Here is an 18,664-nt window from a genome sequence, read left to right as displayed (position 1 = left end):
TATATATATATATGGAGCAGACAAAACTATGTGTGTGTGTGTGTGTGTGTGTGTGTGTGTGTGTATGACACATCCCAGAAAGGTAGAGAAAAGCAGGCAGACCAGGCAGGGAACTTAGGACCCAAGAAACAAGGGGGAGGTGAGTTTCTTGCATTTTCTTTTTGCTTCACATATCTCAGACTTGGAACTGAAGAAGTTAGCAGTCCAAAAATGCCAATGGGACACAGACCAAAAAAAAAAAAAAAAAAAGCAGCCTCAAACAAAAGCCTACTCTCTCTAGTCAAAGAATCAGGAAAGGAGCAGCCTAAAAAGACAGAAAACTTTTAGAAAATAACCACTCTACTCCAGCCAAACACCACAGAAAAAAGTGTTATTCCACCCCAGCCGTACCAGCAAAAACCAAGTGGGAAGCCTAGACATTCACCCTTGCTAGATTATAACAAAGCTTCCCAACACCAGTGACCAGCAGGATAATGTCAGGAAAGCCCAAAACAGGGAGTTTAGACTTCCATCCCTGCCAAGTGGTAAGGAGACATTCATCCCAACCCTATTACATGTGGTGTTGGTGGAGACCACAAGTTGAGCCTAGACTTTCATCCCCATGAGCAACAATGTGGACATCACTTTTGGTGTCAACCGAGGCTGAGTGGGGAGCTTGAACTTTTACTCTAGCAGGCAGGAAGGAGTCATTCCTTCCTCCTCTTTCTTGCTGGCCATACCAGAAAAGCAAAAACAAACAAACAAACTTCAGCTAAAACAGAGGTTTAAATAAGAGTCAGAATGTCACAACATACTATGAATTTGATTTCAGCTAAAGATCACACATCATAGCATGAACCAGAAGGGTCTAAATGAAAATGAAAGAAGACAATCAATAGATGCTAACACCACGATGGCAGAAATGCTAGAATTATCATAGATTTTAAGCAGATAAAAATGCTTCAATGAGCAATGAAAAATATGCTTGAAACAAATGAAAAAAAATAGAACATCTTAAAAAATAGAAAGTGTCAGCAAAGAAATGGAAGGTAAAAAGAAGAAACAAGTGGAAGTTTTGGTACTAAAAAACACAATAACTGGCATAAAGAGATCAATGCATGGGTGCAGCAGCAGAATGGAGGAGACAGATAAAGGAGTCAATGAATCTTAGTAGAGAACAACAAAAATTATCCAATCTGAACAACAGAAAGAAAATATACTGAAAAAAACGTGAGTGCCTCAGGGACCTGTGGGATTGTAACAAAAGATGTGATATTTGTGTCAACGGAGTCCCAGAAGAAGAGGAGAAAGAGAATGGGCTAAAAAAAAATAGTCAAAAAATAGTGTGTGAAACCTCCCATATTTGCCAAGATGCATAGAACTACAGGTTCATGAAGGTGAGTGAATCCCCAGTAGGGTAAACACAAAGAAATCCATGCTAAGACACATCATAATTAAATGTCCAAAAACTAAAGACAAGGGAAAAATCTTGAAAGGAGCAGAGAAAACAACACCGTACCTATAGGGGAAAAACAATTAGGATGACAGAGTATTTCTCAACAGAAATCAGGGAGGCCAGAAAGAAGTGGCACAATATCTTGCCAGTGCTAAAAGAAAAGAACTAAAATGAAGAATCCTATTTCCAGTGAAAACCTTCTTTAGGAATAGAGGGCAAATCAAGATAATCTTAAACACAGGAAAACTAAGAGAATGTGTAGCCAGCAGATCTCCTCTAAAAGAATGGATAAAGGAAGTTTGCTAAATGATAAAAATAAGGAATATCAGGAAGGAAGAAATAATTTGATAAATGAAAATACTGGTAAATACAATATATTTTCCTTCCCCTCTTGAGTTTTCCAAGTTCTGTTTGATGATTGAAGCAAAAATTATAACACTGTGTGATTTGGTTCTAAATGCATTAATTCGAAAAAGCAGAAATGGCTATATTAATATCAGATAAAACACACTTCAGATCCAAGAATATTAACACAAATAGACATTTTATAATGATAAAAGGGCCAATCTGCCAAGTAGGTGTCTGAATCAAACAAAAGACCTACAAAATATGTAAAGCAAAAACAGAAAAACTTTAAGGAGAAATCCCAAATTATTTACAATCAAGAGAACTAGAGAGAAAAGCAGTAATGATCTAGAAATTTCAACACCACCCCACCAAATTCTAAGTGATATTTGTAGAATTCTCCCTCAAGCAACAGCAGAATGCACATTCTTTTTAAGTGTCCATGGAAAATATGTCCAAATGGACCATATCTTGGGCCATCAAACAAACCTCAACAAATTTTAAAGAACTAAAATCCCACAGTGTGTTTTATGGTCACAACAAAGTCAAATTAGAAATAAATCTTTCAAACAGAAACATAATAAGAAAATCTCCAAACACTTGGAAACTAAACAATACACATCTAAATAACCCAGGGGTGAAAAAGAAAGTAACAAAGGAAATTTAAAAATACACTGAATTGAATGAAAATAAAAATACAACGTATAAAAATTTGTGGAAAGCAGCTAAAGCAGTATTGAGAGGGAAATTTATAGCACTAAGAACCGGGAAAAGCCTCAGATCAATAATTTAGGCTCTTACCTCAAGAGCCTAGCAAAAGAAGAGCAAAATAAGCCCAAAGCAAGGAGAAGAGAGGAAATAATAAAGAGCAGAAGTCAATGAATTTGATATAGAAGAATTATAAAATTAAAAAAATAAAGATTTGCTTCATGGAAATGATAAGTTCATAGTGAGATAGAAAAAGAAAAAAAGAGAAGACACAGATTACTAATATCAGGAATAAAACAGATGTTATCACTCTAGACCTTACTGACATCAAAAGTATAAGAGAATACTACAAACAACTCTATACACATATATTTTACAACACAGAAGAAGTTGACTAATTACTTGAAAAACACAAACTAACAAAACTAGCCCAGTATGAAACAGATCAGCCCTATGACCATTGAGGAAGTTGAATTCATAATTGAAAAAATTCGCCCACAGAAATTTCTGGTCCCAGATGGTTTCACTGGAGAATTTTACCAAATGTTTAAAGAAGAATCAAAACCAGTTGTACACAATCTCTTCCAGAAAGGAGAAAAGGAAAACCTTCCCAATTCATTTTATGAAGCTAACATTACTCTGATAACGAAACCCAAGACAGCGCAAAACAGAGCAAAACAAAAGCTAGAAAACAAGATTCTTATTTCATATGATTTTATCAACTGATACAGAAAAAGTATTTTATAAATTTAAACAACCATTCATGATAGAAACTCTCAGAAAATTAGAATAGAGGGGATCTTCCTCAATCTGAAAAAAAGAACACGTACAAAAACCTTAAGCCTACAGCATACTTAATAATGAAAGACTGATTTCTTTCCCCTGAGACTAAGACCTGAAAGAAGACAAGGATGTCTGCTCTCACCATTTCTTTTTTTTTTTTTTTTTTTTAAAGATTTTATTTATTTATTTGACAGAGAGAGACACAGCGAGAGAGGGAACACAAGCAGGGGGAGGGTCAGAGGGAGAAGCAGGCTTCCCGCGGAGCAGGGAGCCCGATGCGGGGCTCGATCCCAGGACCCTGGGATCACGACCTGAGCCGAAGGCAGACGCTTAACGACTGAGCCACCCAGGCGCCCCTGCTCTCACCATTTCTATGTAGCATTGTACCAGAGTTTCTAGTCAGGGAAATTAGTCAACTGATTGTTGACAAAGGTAAAAAGCAATCCAGGGCAAAACGCCTCGTTGGCTCAGTCGGTTGAGTGTCTGCTTTCAGCTCAGGTCATGATTCCGGAGTACTGGGATCGAGTCCTCCTGCTTTGGGCTCCTTGCTCAGCAGGGAACCTGCTTCTCCCTCTACCTGCCACTCCCCCTGCTTAGGCTCTGTCTCTCTCTCTCTCTGACAGATAAATAAATAAAATCTTAAAAAAAAAAAAAAAAAAAAAAAAGCAATCCAGTGTAGGAAAGATGGATTTTGCAATAAACAGTGCCAGAGTAAAGGAACATCCATAGGTGATGAAGGACATGAAACTCATAACTTATGCAAAATTGAACTCAAAATGGAGTGTGTACTTGAATGTAAAACTATAAAACTTTTAATTTTTAAAAAAGATTTTTTTTTTAATTTATTTGAGAGAGAGAGAGTGCCTGCATGTGCACATGCAGGCTCGAGTGGGGGAGGGGCAGAGGAGAGGGAGAGAAGCAGACACCCTGCTGAATGCTGATCCCAATGTGGGGCTGGATCTCATGACCCTGAGATCATGACCTGAGCCCAAATCAAGAGTCGGTCGCTCAACCGACTGAAGAACTCTGAAAACTCAATAAACCCAAACAAACCGGTTCAAAAATGTGCAAAAGACTGAGTGATGTTTTACCAAAGAGGATATGCAGATGACACGTAAGCCTTCAAAAAAAAAAAAATGTCCAACATCATTAATCATGAGGGAAATGCAAATCAAAACTATAATGAAATATCACTATACACCCACCAGAATGGCTAAAACATGAAACGTTGGCAAGAATGTGAAGAAACTGGATTACACATGTCCCTGGTAGAAATGTAAAACAGGACAGTTACTCTAGAAGAGTTTGGCAACAGGTGAAATGAACTTTAACAACATATTCTCTCCAGCTCAATATTCAGATTATAGTGTTTCAACATGTAATCAGTATTAAAAATTAATAATGACATAGTTTACATTCTTCTTTTATGCTTATGTTTCAAATTCTGGTGTGTATTTTATACTTACAGCACATTTCAATTTGGACTAGCTACATACCAGGTGTTCAAAAACCACTTGGGGCTAGTGTCTAGTGTCTTGGGCCCTTTGAGTTTCCACACAAGATTTGAAAGGCAGAAGAAGAGCCTTAATCTCTAGCAGAAGGTAGAGTGAGTCATGCTGGCACTGGCAGAGAGGAGATAGGAGGTTTTGCCAGCAGCTTTTCTGAGTCCTACAGGCAGCTGAAATCATCAGGGACAGTTTCCTGTGATCCCTGAACTTGTTGATTCCCTTGAACTTTAGCAGAGTCTTGCCTAACCTTCACTTTCCCTGCTCTTTAAATGGTTATTTGTGACTTCTAATGTCCTATATTAAATCCCTTCCTACTTGAAATACCTAGAGTAGGACTGAACCCTGACTAATAAGGCTGGCAGAGAATATTTACTTCTCAACAAATATCCATATGCTCTCCCACATTTCCTAGCACCCTTGCAGTTATGGAGCCTTGTATGTAGTTCAGGCCAATATGCCGAGAATTAGTGATGGATGTTATTTGCAGTCTGGAGCTTTTAAGAGTTATGTGTGACTTCCTAGACACGTGCCCTCTGAGAAAACCTTAGTATCGCATATTGATAGGACAATGTCATGAAATAAAAGCCACAGGATTGCATGAATCACTGCAAGGGAGACAGATGCCCTGGAGCTGCCCCAACCCACAGTGGACTTTTCTTGAGCAAGAGATAAATTTTTGTTACATTAAGCCACTGAAATTTCAAGGTTTGTTTGCTGCTGTACCACAATCTAGATTATAATTACCAATACAGAAATTAGTCCTGGAAATAAGCATCAGAGTCAAAACCCTAAAATATATGGCATGGGCTTAATATTCCTGTGAAGTAAAATGAACCAACACTTGATCGCTCAAGAATAGGGTATGTCATGGATTAAAAAATGAAATCTGATCTTGTGTAAGAATGGGAAGTGGTGCTGGTTCTTTGGAAGGAGAAGCCCAACATATTTTCAAATCACTAATAGTGAGAGGAGAGAATATAGGGATATTCAGACATCTACTTAGGACTTGATTTCACACACCCAAGACTATCTTGCATAAGAAGTGTACATGTGATTTTTTAAAACATAGTCTAAAAGACTATGCTTAAAGAATGAGTGTCTCTTCAGAAGTAATGTAATTACAGAAATATTAACAAATGGAGAAGAAAGAGATGTATAAAGAAACCAATGTTACCATAGAAGAACCTTTTTTTAGAGGTAAGATGTTTAAAAGTTCTGTATATTCGGTAAATAAAAGAAAACAAAATGTTTTAGAAATACGGAGAATCGGGAGTGGTACATGGCTATAGGAGAGAGGCTGACTTGTCTTTGTAACCAACAGACTTGCAATAGTCTAGAATAAAGCCAGTGTTAATCATTAGTAAGTCTCAAATTGATTGCTCAACAAAAGATAGATGTACTAGGAGAAAAAAATAGGCTAAACATTTTCTCTTCTAAGAAGAGATTGGAGATCACTGATTGATAAGACATGGGCTTTTCATCCAAATGGGGATGGCTCAAAATTGAAAGGATACTCAATTTTTTGGATGAAGGAGGCAAATTCAAAATGACTAAGAGAAAATCATTAAGATAAAATAGCTTTAAAAGCTACAGATTAGGGCGCCCAGGTGGCTCAGTTGGTTGGGCGGCTGCCTTTGGCTCAGGTCATGATCCTGTAGTCCTGGGATCGAGTCCCACATCCGGCTCCCTGCTCAGCAGGGAGTCTGCTTCTCCCTCTGACCCTCTTCCCTCTCGTGCTATCTCTCATTCTCTCTCTCTCAAATAAATAAATAAATAAAATCTTAAAAAAAAAAAAGCTACAGATTAGGGTGCCCGGGTGGCTCAGTCGTTAAGCAGCTGCTTTCAGCTCAGGTCAAGATCCCAGGGTCCTGGGATCGAGCCCCACATCGGGCTCTCTGCCCATTGGGAAGCCTGCTTCTCCCTCTCCCACTCCCTCTGCTTGTGTTCCCTCTCTGTGTCTCTCTCTGTCAAATAAATAAATAAAATCTTAAAAAAATAAAAAAACTCTTAAAAATTAATAGATATATATTTCTTTAGCTAATCCCTTTCCCCAATAAATTAAGCAAAAAATAAAGGCTATTTAAATTAACATTTGCAAATATGAAACATCTGGGATTTTATCTGGTTCATATTAAACAAGCCCCAAATAATCTGTTGTGAGTTCACATGTATTTAAAGCATTCTTGGGCAAAATTAATTAGTGTCTACAACGAAGGATGTAATAATTTCCTGCTAACCAGACCATGTCTGGAAGTGTGTGTGTTTAAATTTGGGATATTGGCAAGTTGAAAGTGAATTTTGATTCCAAGCAAGGAAAAAGTTTCTAAAAATTGCTACTACGGAGTAGCATAGTTTTCAAGTGTTTACTCCCCAAATGGGTGGATCCATTTCCAAACCCCTCCAAAATCTTAAAACTATATAAAACAGATATAAACAGAGCTGCCCTATTCTATTGAGCTACCTGCACCTATAATCTCACTGCCTTCTCTTTCCTCCCAAGGTTCACGGAAGTATAATTGACAAATAAAATGGTCAGTTGTTTAAAGTGTACCATGTGATGATTGATACATGTATATATCGTGAAAAGATTCTTCCAATTGAGATAATTAGCACGTCCATCACCTCACACATTTACCTTCCTTTTTTTTTAAAAATTTTTGGTGAGAACATTTAAGTTCTACTCTCTTAGCGAATTTCAATTATACCACATAGTGCGATCAATGGCAGTTACCATGACATACGTTAGATCCTCAGACCTTATTCATCTTATATTTGAGCTTTCATACCATTTTATGAACTTTATAAATGCAATTGCTCTGAGGCACAGAATCAAAACTAAGGCAACCCCTCGTTTTGTTCTCTGGATCCCATATCTTCTTTTCCTCTCAACTACACTCTTTCTTTCCTACCCCATTATTTTCTTCCTTTCCTTTGGTTTTAGTTTGTTTTCATCATCAATCTAACATGTTCTAGTGTCAACCTTCTTAATTCACCTTCCTTGTCCCCAGATTCCTCTCTATCTACAACTGTACTGCTCTACTCTCTTCAAATGAAACTTCTTGGGAGTCATTTATAGTCACCTTTTCTTGTGTCCCATTTTTTTTCTTGTTTTATATTCATCTACACTGGCTCTTGCCAAGGTGATCATGACCTTCACATGGAGAAATCCAACGGTCAGTTTTCTGATCTCTTTTTACTTGACTTCTTAAGCATCATTTAAAAGATGCCCTTCCTTCTTGAATCGTTCTCATCCCTTGGTGTGTGTTTTTTAAGATTTCATTATTTATTTGAGAGAGGGAGAGAGGGAGAAAAAGAGAGAGAGGGTGTGTGTGTGTGCGCACAAGCATGGGGTGGGGAGAGGGGCAGAAGGAGAGGGAGAGAGAACCTCAAGCAGACTGCCCACTGAGTGCAGAGCCTGATGTGGGGCTTGATCTCACTTCCCTGAGATCATGACCTGAGCCAAAATCAAGAGTCAGATGCTCAACCAGTTGAGCCACCCAGGTGCCCCTTTTTTTTTTTTTTTTTTTTTTTTTTTTAAAGCAGCATTCACTGGGTTTTCTGTCTACTCTACTGAATTCTTTTCAGGCTCCTTTGTTCCTCCTCATCAGTTCATTTAACTTCTAATTGTTGAAACGCCCAAGGTTTAGCCCTAGGCTTCACCTCTGTTCTATCTACACTTTCTCCTAGATGACTTCATAAAATTCCAAAGCATTAATTATTATTAACATATTAAATGACTTCCAAATTTGTATCTCTAGCTTTGACTTCTCTAAACTCTGATGTTCGGGTGTCTACTCAACATCTCTTTTTCGACAGTTAAGAGGAATCTCAAATTTAGCATGGGTAATCAGGATTCTCTTTCCTTTTGTGAATCTCCCCTGCCCTGGACCAGTTTCCATTTTGGGAAGTGCTACCTTTCCCCTACTCGGCCAGTGAAAACCTAGGAGTGATATTTGCTTCCTTCCTTATCCCAGTTCTCACAACCAACCACTAGCAAGTCCTTTCAGCTTGCCCTCCAAATACATGCCAGTGAAATCTAGTTCCTTCTAATTCCTCTGCAAATACTCGCATCTGTGGTCTGGATTATTTAACAGTTTCCCCAACTGTTGCTCAGCTAGCACCTTAGCCAATTTACAATCTCCTTTCTACACAATTGCTGGAGTGGTAATCAAAGAACCCTCAAAAGTCTTCCCATTGCACTTAGATGATGAGAAAGACAATGTTCATGTGCCAAACTGGACTATCTGAACACACTCTCTAACACCTCTACCCTCTCTCACTGCAATCTAGCCTCACTGGCCATCTTTCTGACCTCCCACACGCCCAACTCCAGCCTGACTTAGGGCCTTTGTACTTGTCCCTCTTCCTGGCCTTGTGGAACAAGCTTCTGCTCTTCCATATTGCGGCTTAACCTCACCTTCTCAGAGAGCTCTTCTCTGGCTACCATCTAAAATAACATTCCCACCCTTATTCATGCTCCCGTTCACATATCACATGCATGTCTTGATAATATACAATGTGACATTGTAGAAACTTATAAATTATTGTGTTATATTGTGTTTATAGCATTCTTAGCATCTGAAATTTTCTTATTTATTTTTTTAAAATATAACCATCCAGGTTGCTTCCTCCTTACCCAAATCATTAGTGGCACCATGCTACCATATGGAAAAGTCCAAGTCCTTTCAAGTGTCATCCAAGACCTCCATGATTTGGCCTATTTGACATTTACTCATCTTCTGCTTCTATCTATTTATTGCCCATGAATCCCATCCTATTACATCATACACCCCACCCAATATCCTCCCCCCCCCGGGTACACGGAACACTTGCTTTCTCTTTGTCTGTCAAGTGACACTTACCCTTCTTCTCAGACTCAGCTCAAATGCTACTCTTTGGAGTCCTCAGGAATGACCATTTATTCTTCATCCTGTACTCACAGAGCATTAAGTATATACCTTTTGTATAGTATGGCACCTTGTCCATCTGCCTCAAATTTCCCACTTCTAAAGAGTGGTTTACTCATCTGAGTATTCTCACCACTCACATTGATTATGGCACAAAGTAATTTTTTTTTATAGGTGACACATGATTTTAATAACCCTCCCTAGTCTGAATACTCCGATTTCTCTTCTTTGAATAGTTCTGGTTTGCCCATCTTAATTTTGAAGTGTGAGGCTCAGAAAACTGTAATTAAAATGGTCATAAGTGATTTATATCTGTATCCCCAGGCTCAGCACCTGGCACATAGTAGCAACTCAACAAATATTGACCACTGCACGAGAATGAACACAATGCTATAGTACATGTGGATCCTCTACTCCCACTAGAACGGGATTTCTCTCTTTCTTCCCAATCCATGTGTACAATTAGTGAAGGTTGGTCATGTATCACACATATAAGTTATTTTAATAAAATATATTTTAATAATATACATGACATGATAAAATGCCTATTAAGATCACTATTTATCAGCAATCAGCAATCAACAAATACCTCTACAGCACCTACTATATACCAGACACTCTGGTAAACATTCAGGTTGACAAAAAAATGGCATTAGTCAGGCTAGGCTTGCTGTGGCAAACAAAAATCTTACATTTAAGTGGCTTCACAACATAAAGGTGTATCTCTGGTTCCCGTCAGCACACTTGGGTATTGAGTAGGCAGTGCTTCCTGAGAGGGTTTGGGGATCCAAGCTTATTCCATCCATGGGCTCTACCACCTTCCAAGGCTTTGAGTCCTCTACTGAGACTCCTACATCCTGCCAGTTGACGAGTGAACAGAAAAGGAGGGAATGATCACTAGAACAGAGAAGTAGCGTTTACAATTCCTGACCACATTCTATTGGCCAAAACTAGTCAAGCAGCCCTAAACTAACTACAAAAGAGCTTTGGAAGTATGTTTCCAGGAAGAATAAGATCAATTAAGATCGTTTCTGCCACACAGACAGGGCCCATTTCCTCCTGGAGATGACAATCTGTGGGGAAATGCTTCAATCTGACCTCACTACTTAACTTGAGACAATATGTATTATTAAGTACAACTTTTTCTTCTCCTACTGAAAAATAGATGCCAGAGTAATTAATCATATGGTAAAAGAAACTTCAAGAAAAATTCTTAAACGCCTCAGGGAAAACTTTTAAAGAAGGGGTACGTGAACTGCAGTCCATGGGATGTATCCAGCCTGCCATGCTGTTGGAAAATGATCTCAGAATGTTTTTTACATCAATCAATGGTTGAAACACATCAAAAGAAAAATATTTTGTGACACATGAGAACTGTATGAAATTCAAGTTTCAGTGTCCACACATAAAGTTTTATTGGAAAACTACCCTTGCCATGTATTTATACCCCTTTGAGGGTTGCTTTTGTGCTACAGCAGCAGAGCTGAGACGGAGACCACATGTCCTGCCAAGCCTAACATATTAATTATCGCGTCCTTTACAGAAAAAGTTTGCCCATCTCTGTGTAAAAGCATTTGAGTAGCGTATATTTTAGCGTTGACAATTCAGTACCTTCATCATAAGTCATCCTCTGTTTGTATTCGCTTTACAGAGGTGGGTCCCAGAAAATAGCGGGATCTGATAATGGAAAAACAAATATCTGTCTAATAAGTCAAGAGGGCAAATGAAGATGCTTTCAAACCCAAGAGATTGGTTTAGGTAAATAAGATTATTTACGTATAGATTATTAGAAGAAACAGAGGTAAGATCTCTCTTCCTGTGATAAATAGATGCTCCTATGCTCAGATTATTTATTCAGGAACTTAGAACCAGGTATTTCTCACTGTCAAAGCAAGGCCTCCTGTACATTGGTACTTCAGCTCCCAGCTCTCCCAATTTCTAGACATGGAGATGGGGAGCTAGCGGTCATAAATCAGAACTCCAACATTTACTGAGACAGATGATTCACGGTCAGACATAATGACAATAAGCGCTACTGAACTACAACCATCTCAAAAAAACACACCAGGTTTTCAAAGAACATCTAGTGGATATTTTAGTTCAACCCTTTTTATAGTGTAAGCCTTTTTTTTTTTTTCTTTTGAGAGAGTGAGAGAGAGCACGTGTGTGCGTGCAGGGGGAGGGGCAGAAGGAGAGAGAGCATCTCAGACAGGCTCCACGCCCAGCACTAAGCCCAAGGGGGGGCTTGATCTCACAATCCTGAGATCATGACCTGAGCTGAAACCAAGAGTCAGATGCTTAACCGACTGAGTCACCCAGGTGCCCCTAAAGTGCAAGCCTTTGTGTCTGGAGTGAACTATTTCTCTCAAGACATTCTGCAATTGAGAATTCATTAGTTCACACTGGCCACATTTAATGAATTGCCTAATGTATTCAAATGACAATGTGGATCAACAAAGCCAAACTGACTTATTTTTCTTTTCAAGGAAACTCCAGCTATGTTATGGAAATAGATGCAACCCACAGCAGCCCGGGGAAAATTCCCTGCCTGATCTGTACAATTGTTTCCTTTGAATTCTGCTTTGGAATTTCAACAAATGCTTATCACGAGTTTGAATATTTTTTTTCATTTATAACTATGTATATATAAATATTTCTATGTGTAACTGTGAATATATATACTGATATATTTTTTATTAGTTCAAATTGCCTTGTTAGTGTAAATGAAACCCATTATGGTATTTTTAATAAAAGTTATAAAAACAACTAAGCCTTTTGCTCATTCCTGTGTCATAGCTTCCTCCTCATTACTACTGTGAGGTCCTTGTTTCCAAATAGAACCCTGATGGAATTCTTGCTATGACAAGTTCAGCTAGTCTAGTGAATGAGGCATGTAACCAGGATCTGGGATCAGAAAACTGGAGTTAAATTTCTATTTCTGCTCCTAACATGAAGTAAATCTTTAAGTTTACTTTTAAATCTCACACCTCCTGGTATGGATTTATCATGGCCCAGATGGATGAGTGATAGGTTTGCTCATTTTGTTTTCATTTTTGGATTGGGCAATTTTGACGGAAGAAAGCTAGAAGTGATTTTTAATTCAATACAATGCTCTAATTTTAAATCTCTTAGAGCAAAAACATGTCTGCTAAAGTTTCTACTGAGGGACCATAGTTATAGATATTCAGGGATTTTTTTTTTTTTTTTTGTATATAAAGCATTTTAAAATGATGAGAATACTGGAGGGTTTCTTTTGGGGGGGGGGGAACGGCCATATTTATTTGTTATGGCCAAACATGTCAAAATGAAAGCCCCTGTTACTGAAGTTTGGGAGATTTATTGTGTTTTGGGATTTTTATTTTGACTCTCTCTGCCGATTGATTTTAAAGTTTCTCTCACTTCCCAGTCATCCACTCCTTCTCAACATACATATGTTATTAAATGTGAGCACAAATGGGCCATTCTTATTTTTATTAATATGTAATTGCATTTGGGTCAAATACTTATTTGATAGGACAGTTAATGGATTTGGCATCTCAATTTTGAGAAATGAGAGAAGACTACAACTTCATGAGAGCTTATAGTTTTAAAAAAAACAGAAAAAAATAACCCCAAATTTCTTTTGGATGTAGCCATGAAATATCTTGAAATTTTACAAAATTCAAAGGTAAAATACGGGAAATGCTGGCAAATTGTTCAGAGTAGCTGAAATTATGCATTACAAATATTTGTGTGTGTGTGTGAAATAACTGACATTTTGTGAGGATCAAAATTACCACAGAAATTTGGCCAAGTCAGCATCAAATGATTTCACACAATTATTGAACTTTTCTCTGTTGGAGATGTTCCCGGCCAAATCCTTCCTTTTTGGAAATTTCCTGGAGCTCCCACGTCTGCTGCAGAATAGCACTGAAAGTCTCTCATCCAATGACTGAGGAAGACACTAGTGGCTCCGTTTAGTTTTTAGCCAAGCCTTTATATTTTACCTCAGGACAAACTACTCAGTTGTTTACTCTTGATTTTTCTGTGATTGGATGACCTTCCAGAGAGGCTTCTAAGACTGACCTATCTCACCCATTCACTTGACTAATTCTGCATGTCAATCTCTAGAACAGCGCTTTCTGCTAGAGCCTTCATGATGATGGAAATGTTCTACATCTGCATTGTCCAATATGGCAGCCACTACCTATGTGAAGCTCTTGGGGACTTAAAAAGCTAGTGTACCAGAGAACTGAAATTTTAAGTTTATTAAATTTTAATTACTTTTAATTTAAATAGTCATGTATGTTTACACTGGACATCAGAGCTCCTGATGGTTTCTTTCCATATAGGCTCTGCAACCCTTTTAAAAACTACATTATAATAAACTCCATGGATACAGGTCTGTGCCATGTCTGTTTTATGCACTGTTGCTACAACATGTAGCACTGTGTTTGGCACATAGTGGGTACACAAATTTTTTTTTTAAAATGTATGAATGACTGTATGAAATTTAAGAATAAAGATAAAATTCAAATGCGGTGGGACAAAGAGGTCTATTTGCTCCCTTTTCTTAGAATACATTAAATCAATTCCTTTTATACCACATAATTTCACTCATATGTGGAACTTAAGAAACAAAACAGATGAACACAGGGGAAGGGACGGAAAAATAAAATTAGACAAAAACAGAGAGGCAAAGCATCAGAGACTCAACTACAGGGAAAAAACTGAGGGTTGCTGGAGGGGAGGTGGGTGGAGGGATGGGGTAACTGGGTGATGGGCGTTAAGGAAGGCACTTGAAGTAATGAGCACTGGTGTTGCATGCAATTGATGAATCACTGAATTCTACCTCTGAGACTAATAATACACTGTATGTTAATTAAGTTGAATTTAAATAAAAAATAAAATAAATAAAATAAAAAGATGGTCTCTTCAAGGTAATATTTATTACTGGTTAACCAAACTGTGAATACAAAGAAATGGTGACTTCCCACTCACTGTGGATTAGCTTCTGAGTCCTAGTTTCTTGATCCAAAAGGACCGTGTCAAGTATGTATGAAGCCGTAGAGAAGTGTTTTCATGGATCAGTCCTGCTTACAGGATTGCATCAAACAATATTATCAGTGGATGACACATATTCCGCTTCAATAAATATAATTTCCTGGGAGATCAGTTACTGCACCTGTTGATTGCAGCTTTCTGGACATTTGCAAATATGAAAGAAACAGCAGGGAAGTGCTGAACACTCATGAAATACGGTTTTTACTCATTAGCTTGTTTAGCTCAATATAGCCACCCTCTACCTCTTGCTTCACTAATTACGGCCTGCCATGACCAAATGTAAAACACAACAAAAAATACAAAGTGAACTTGTAATCTTCTCTTCTTATAAGGACACGGTCAAATCGGATTAGGGCCCACCCTAATAATCTCATTTTAGCTTAATGATCTCTTTAAAGGTCCTATCTCTAAGTACAGTCACATTCTGAGTTACAGGCATACCTCAAAAATATGGCAGCTTCCTTGCCTCTTTCAGCCTTCAGAGAATTGAAGAGAGTCAGGGGCCTTGCTTTGGATTAGGCTTTGTTAAGAGAACGCTGGGACTGGTTTGACCTTCCAACCAGACCGCTAACACTTTCTCCTTACCGGCAAGCAGACTGTTTCACTTTCTTATCATTCGTGTGTTCACTGGAGTAGCACTTTTTCATTTCCTTCCCTAACTTTTCCTTTGCCTTCATAACTTGGCTAGCTGTTTGGCACAAGAAGCCTAGCTTTCTGCCTATCTTGGCTTTCAACATATCTTCCTCACTAAGCTTAATCATTCCTAGCTTTTGATTTCAAGTGAGAGATGTGTGACTGTTTGTTTCACTTGAACACTTAGAGGTCATTGTAAGGTTTTTAACTGGCCTAATTTCACTATTGCTGTGCCTCAGGGAATAGGGAGGCCCAAAGAGGAGGGAGAGAGATAGGAAATGCTGGTTGGCGGTGTAGTAAGGATCACAGAGAATATTCAGAGGGTAAATTTGCCATCTTATATGGATGTGTGGTTTGTGGTGTCCCCAAACAATCACAATAGTAACATTAAAGATGACTGATCACACATCACTGTAACAAATATAATAATAATGATAATGTTTGAAATATTGCAAAAATTACCAAAATGTGTTGAAAAAATGGTGTTGAAAAAATGGCACTGATAGACTTGCTCAAGACAGGCTTGCCACAAACTTTTAATTTGTAAAACAAAAAAATGCAATATCCGCAAGGTGCAATAAGGCAAAGCATAATAAAATGAGATATGCCTGTACTGAGAATTAGGACCTCAACATGTGGATTTGGGGGAGGGGGGAGGAAAACGGAAATAAAAATGGAAAAATATTCGAGTTTTATCAATTAGGAAATAAAAATGGACAAAGTCATAATGTTAGCAAAAACATAAGGAATCCAAGAACAAGTCTACAAAACTTAGAAATTGTGTGTAAGACCATGTGACAGAGACTATTAATATCTGTAATTTTTAAAAAAGATTTTATTTATTTATTTGACAGAGAGAGACAGAGCGAGAGACGGAACACAAGCAGGGGGAGTGGGAGAGGGAGAAGCAGGCTTCCTGCCGAGCAGCGAGCCCGATGTGGGGCTCCATCCCAGGACCCTGGGATCATGACCTGAGCCGAAGGCAGATGCTTAACGACTGAGCCACCCAGGCATCCCACGTACTTTTTAACTTATTAATAAAATCTCCTGTATTATTGGGGGGGGGGGCGAACAATGGGTCTAGTTACAAGACCACATTTTCCAGTCTGCCTTGTACGTAAGTAGGGCCAGGAGACTATGTTCTGGCTAGTAAGATGTAAGGCAAGTTACTGGATGTACCTTCTGGAAAGGCTCCTTAAAGGGGTGACAGACAGGGATGCCTGGGTGGCTCAGTCAGTTAAGCATCTACCTTTGGCTCAGGTCATGGATCCCGGGGTCCTGGGATGGAGTTCCACATCAGGCTCCTTGCTTAGTGGGGAGCCTGCTTCTCCCTCTGCCCCTCCCCCTCCCCTGATGCTCTCATGCACTTTCTCTCTCTCTCTCTCTGACAAATAAATAAAATCTTAAAAAGAAAAGGGGTAACAGACAGATCAAGCCGTTTTGCCTCCTCTCCTTTCTGACTGATACAGATGAAACTTTTGGAGCTCCTGAAGCCAATAGGTGATAAGGTAACTTTGAAGACAAAGCCATGGGCTAGGACTGCTGCAGATAGTTAGGAGAAGCCTGGGTCCCTGGTAACAGTAGAGTTGCCACATTAGCCCTGGAGTGACTACCTCCAGATTTCATTTAAGTGAGAGAGAAATAAACCCTTTTGTTTAAGCTTCTGTTATTTTAGGTTTTTAGCTTTATCTAGGGTAATCCCAACTAACATAATTATAAAGGACATAAAGGAAGACCTGAACAAAAGGAGAGATATTCAAGAACATGGACAGAGTGTCAATAACATAAAATTGCCCATTCTCCCCAAATGATGAAATAGCTGGAAATCAAGCAAAATCCCAACAGCTATTCATGGAATTCAACAATATGAACCTATAATTTGTTTGGGTGAACAAAGCAACAACGGTACCTAAGTAATTTGGAAGATAATATTAGTGGTGGGGTGGGAGGAGCACACCGTACAGAGTATCTAGAATGATTATAAAGCTATAATAATATGCTTTTAGTGAACATGGTTTTAGTACAGGGCTATGGCAATAAAACAGTAGAAATAAGTAGAGGGCATCTCTACTGATGTGAGGGAAAGAGGGATTACTCAACTCACCTAGGAAAATAGTTACCCGTAAGTAAAAATAGTGACAGTCCCATTTCTACTTCACATCACAAAGTCCAGTTGGATCAAACACTTACGTATAAAAAGAACAGATTTTTATGACCTCAGAGTAGAGAAGAATTTTAAAAACAAAACATGAGAAGCAAAAACCTCAGTTTTAAAATTAAGAAAATCCATGCACAGTATTAAAATACAGACTTCCAGAAAAGATATCTGTAACACATATAACAAGTGATTATGATTCAGAATATATGAGGAACTCCTAAAATCAACAAGGAGTAAAAGTATATAGGAAAAAAAGGCATGGGAGTGAAAACACAGTAGTCTGGAGAGAAAACGTGAATGGCCAATACGCATCTTAAAGAGGACTGATCTCTGGGTTCCTGGGGGGCTCAGTCAGTTAAGCAGTTAAGCATCTGCCTTCAGCTCAGGTTGTGTTCTCAGGGTCCTGGGATCAAGGTCTGTGTGCGGCTCCCTGCTCAACAGGTAGTGTGCTTCTTCCTCTGCTCCTCCCCCCTGCTTGTGCTCTGTCTCTCAAATAGATAAATAAAATCTTTAAAGAAAAGTATATATAAAGAGGGCTGATTTCAGTGGTAATCAGGATAATACAAATTAAAAATCCCTTTTATGCTTATCAGGTTTCCAAAAAATTGAGAAATCTGACAATATCAAGTGTTAGGACACGTGAGGAGGATTAGGGTGCCCACATATCACTGGTGTGAGTGGATGTGTCACAACCATTCCGAAGAGTGACTTGGCAATAGATAGTACAGTTGAAACTGAGTCCCTTCCCTTCATTCCTGCAACCTCACTTCTAGGACTGTCTTGAGCATGTGCACTGAAAGATAGGTACAAGAATGTCCATATCTTCATTGGTACAGTGAAAAGCTAGAATAAATTAAATACCTGTTAACAGAAGAGCAGGTCACTGAACATCACCAGAGTCATACCACAAAATATTATACAGTAATGAAAATTGAATGACATGACATGTATCAATATGGATAAATCTCAAAAATGTTGAGAACAGTGATGTATATGATATATAAAGTGAAATACTGCTTTTAGAAGACTTAAAAACTTAAGAATCATGCCTCAAATTTATGGACACTTCTATATGTGGTAATGGGATAGGTATCTGCTTGGGAATGATAAACATAAAATTCAGAATAGTGGTTACTCTGGAAAA

This window comes from Callorhinus ursinus, unplaced genomic scaffold (genome assembly GCF_003265705.2).
Source record: "Callorhinus ursinus isolate GAN/ISIS: 27379988/994484 unplaced genomic scaffold, GSC_fseal_2.0 scaffold15, whole genome shotgun sequence".
NCBI lineage: Eukaryota > Metazoa > Chordata > Mammalia > Carnivora > Otariidae > Callorhinus > Callorhinus ursinus.
Note: the sequence above shows the minus strand (reverse complement) of the source record.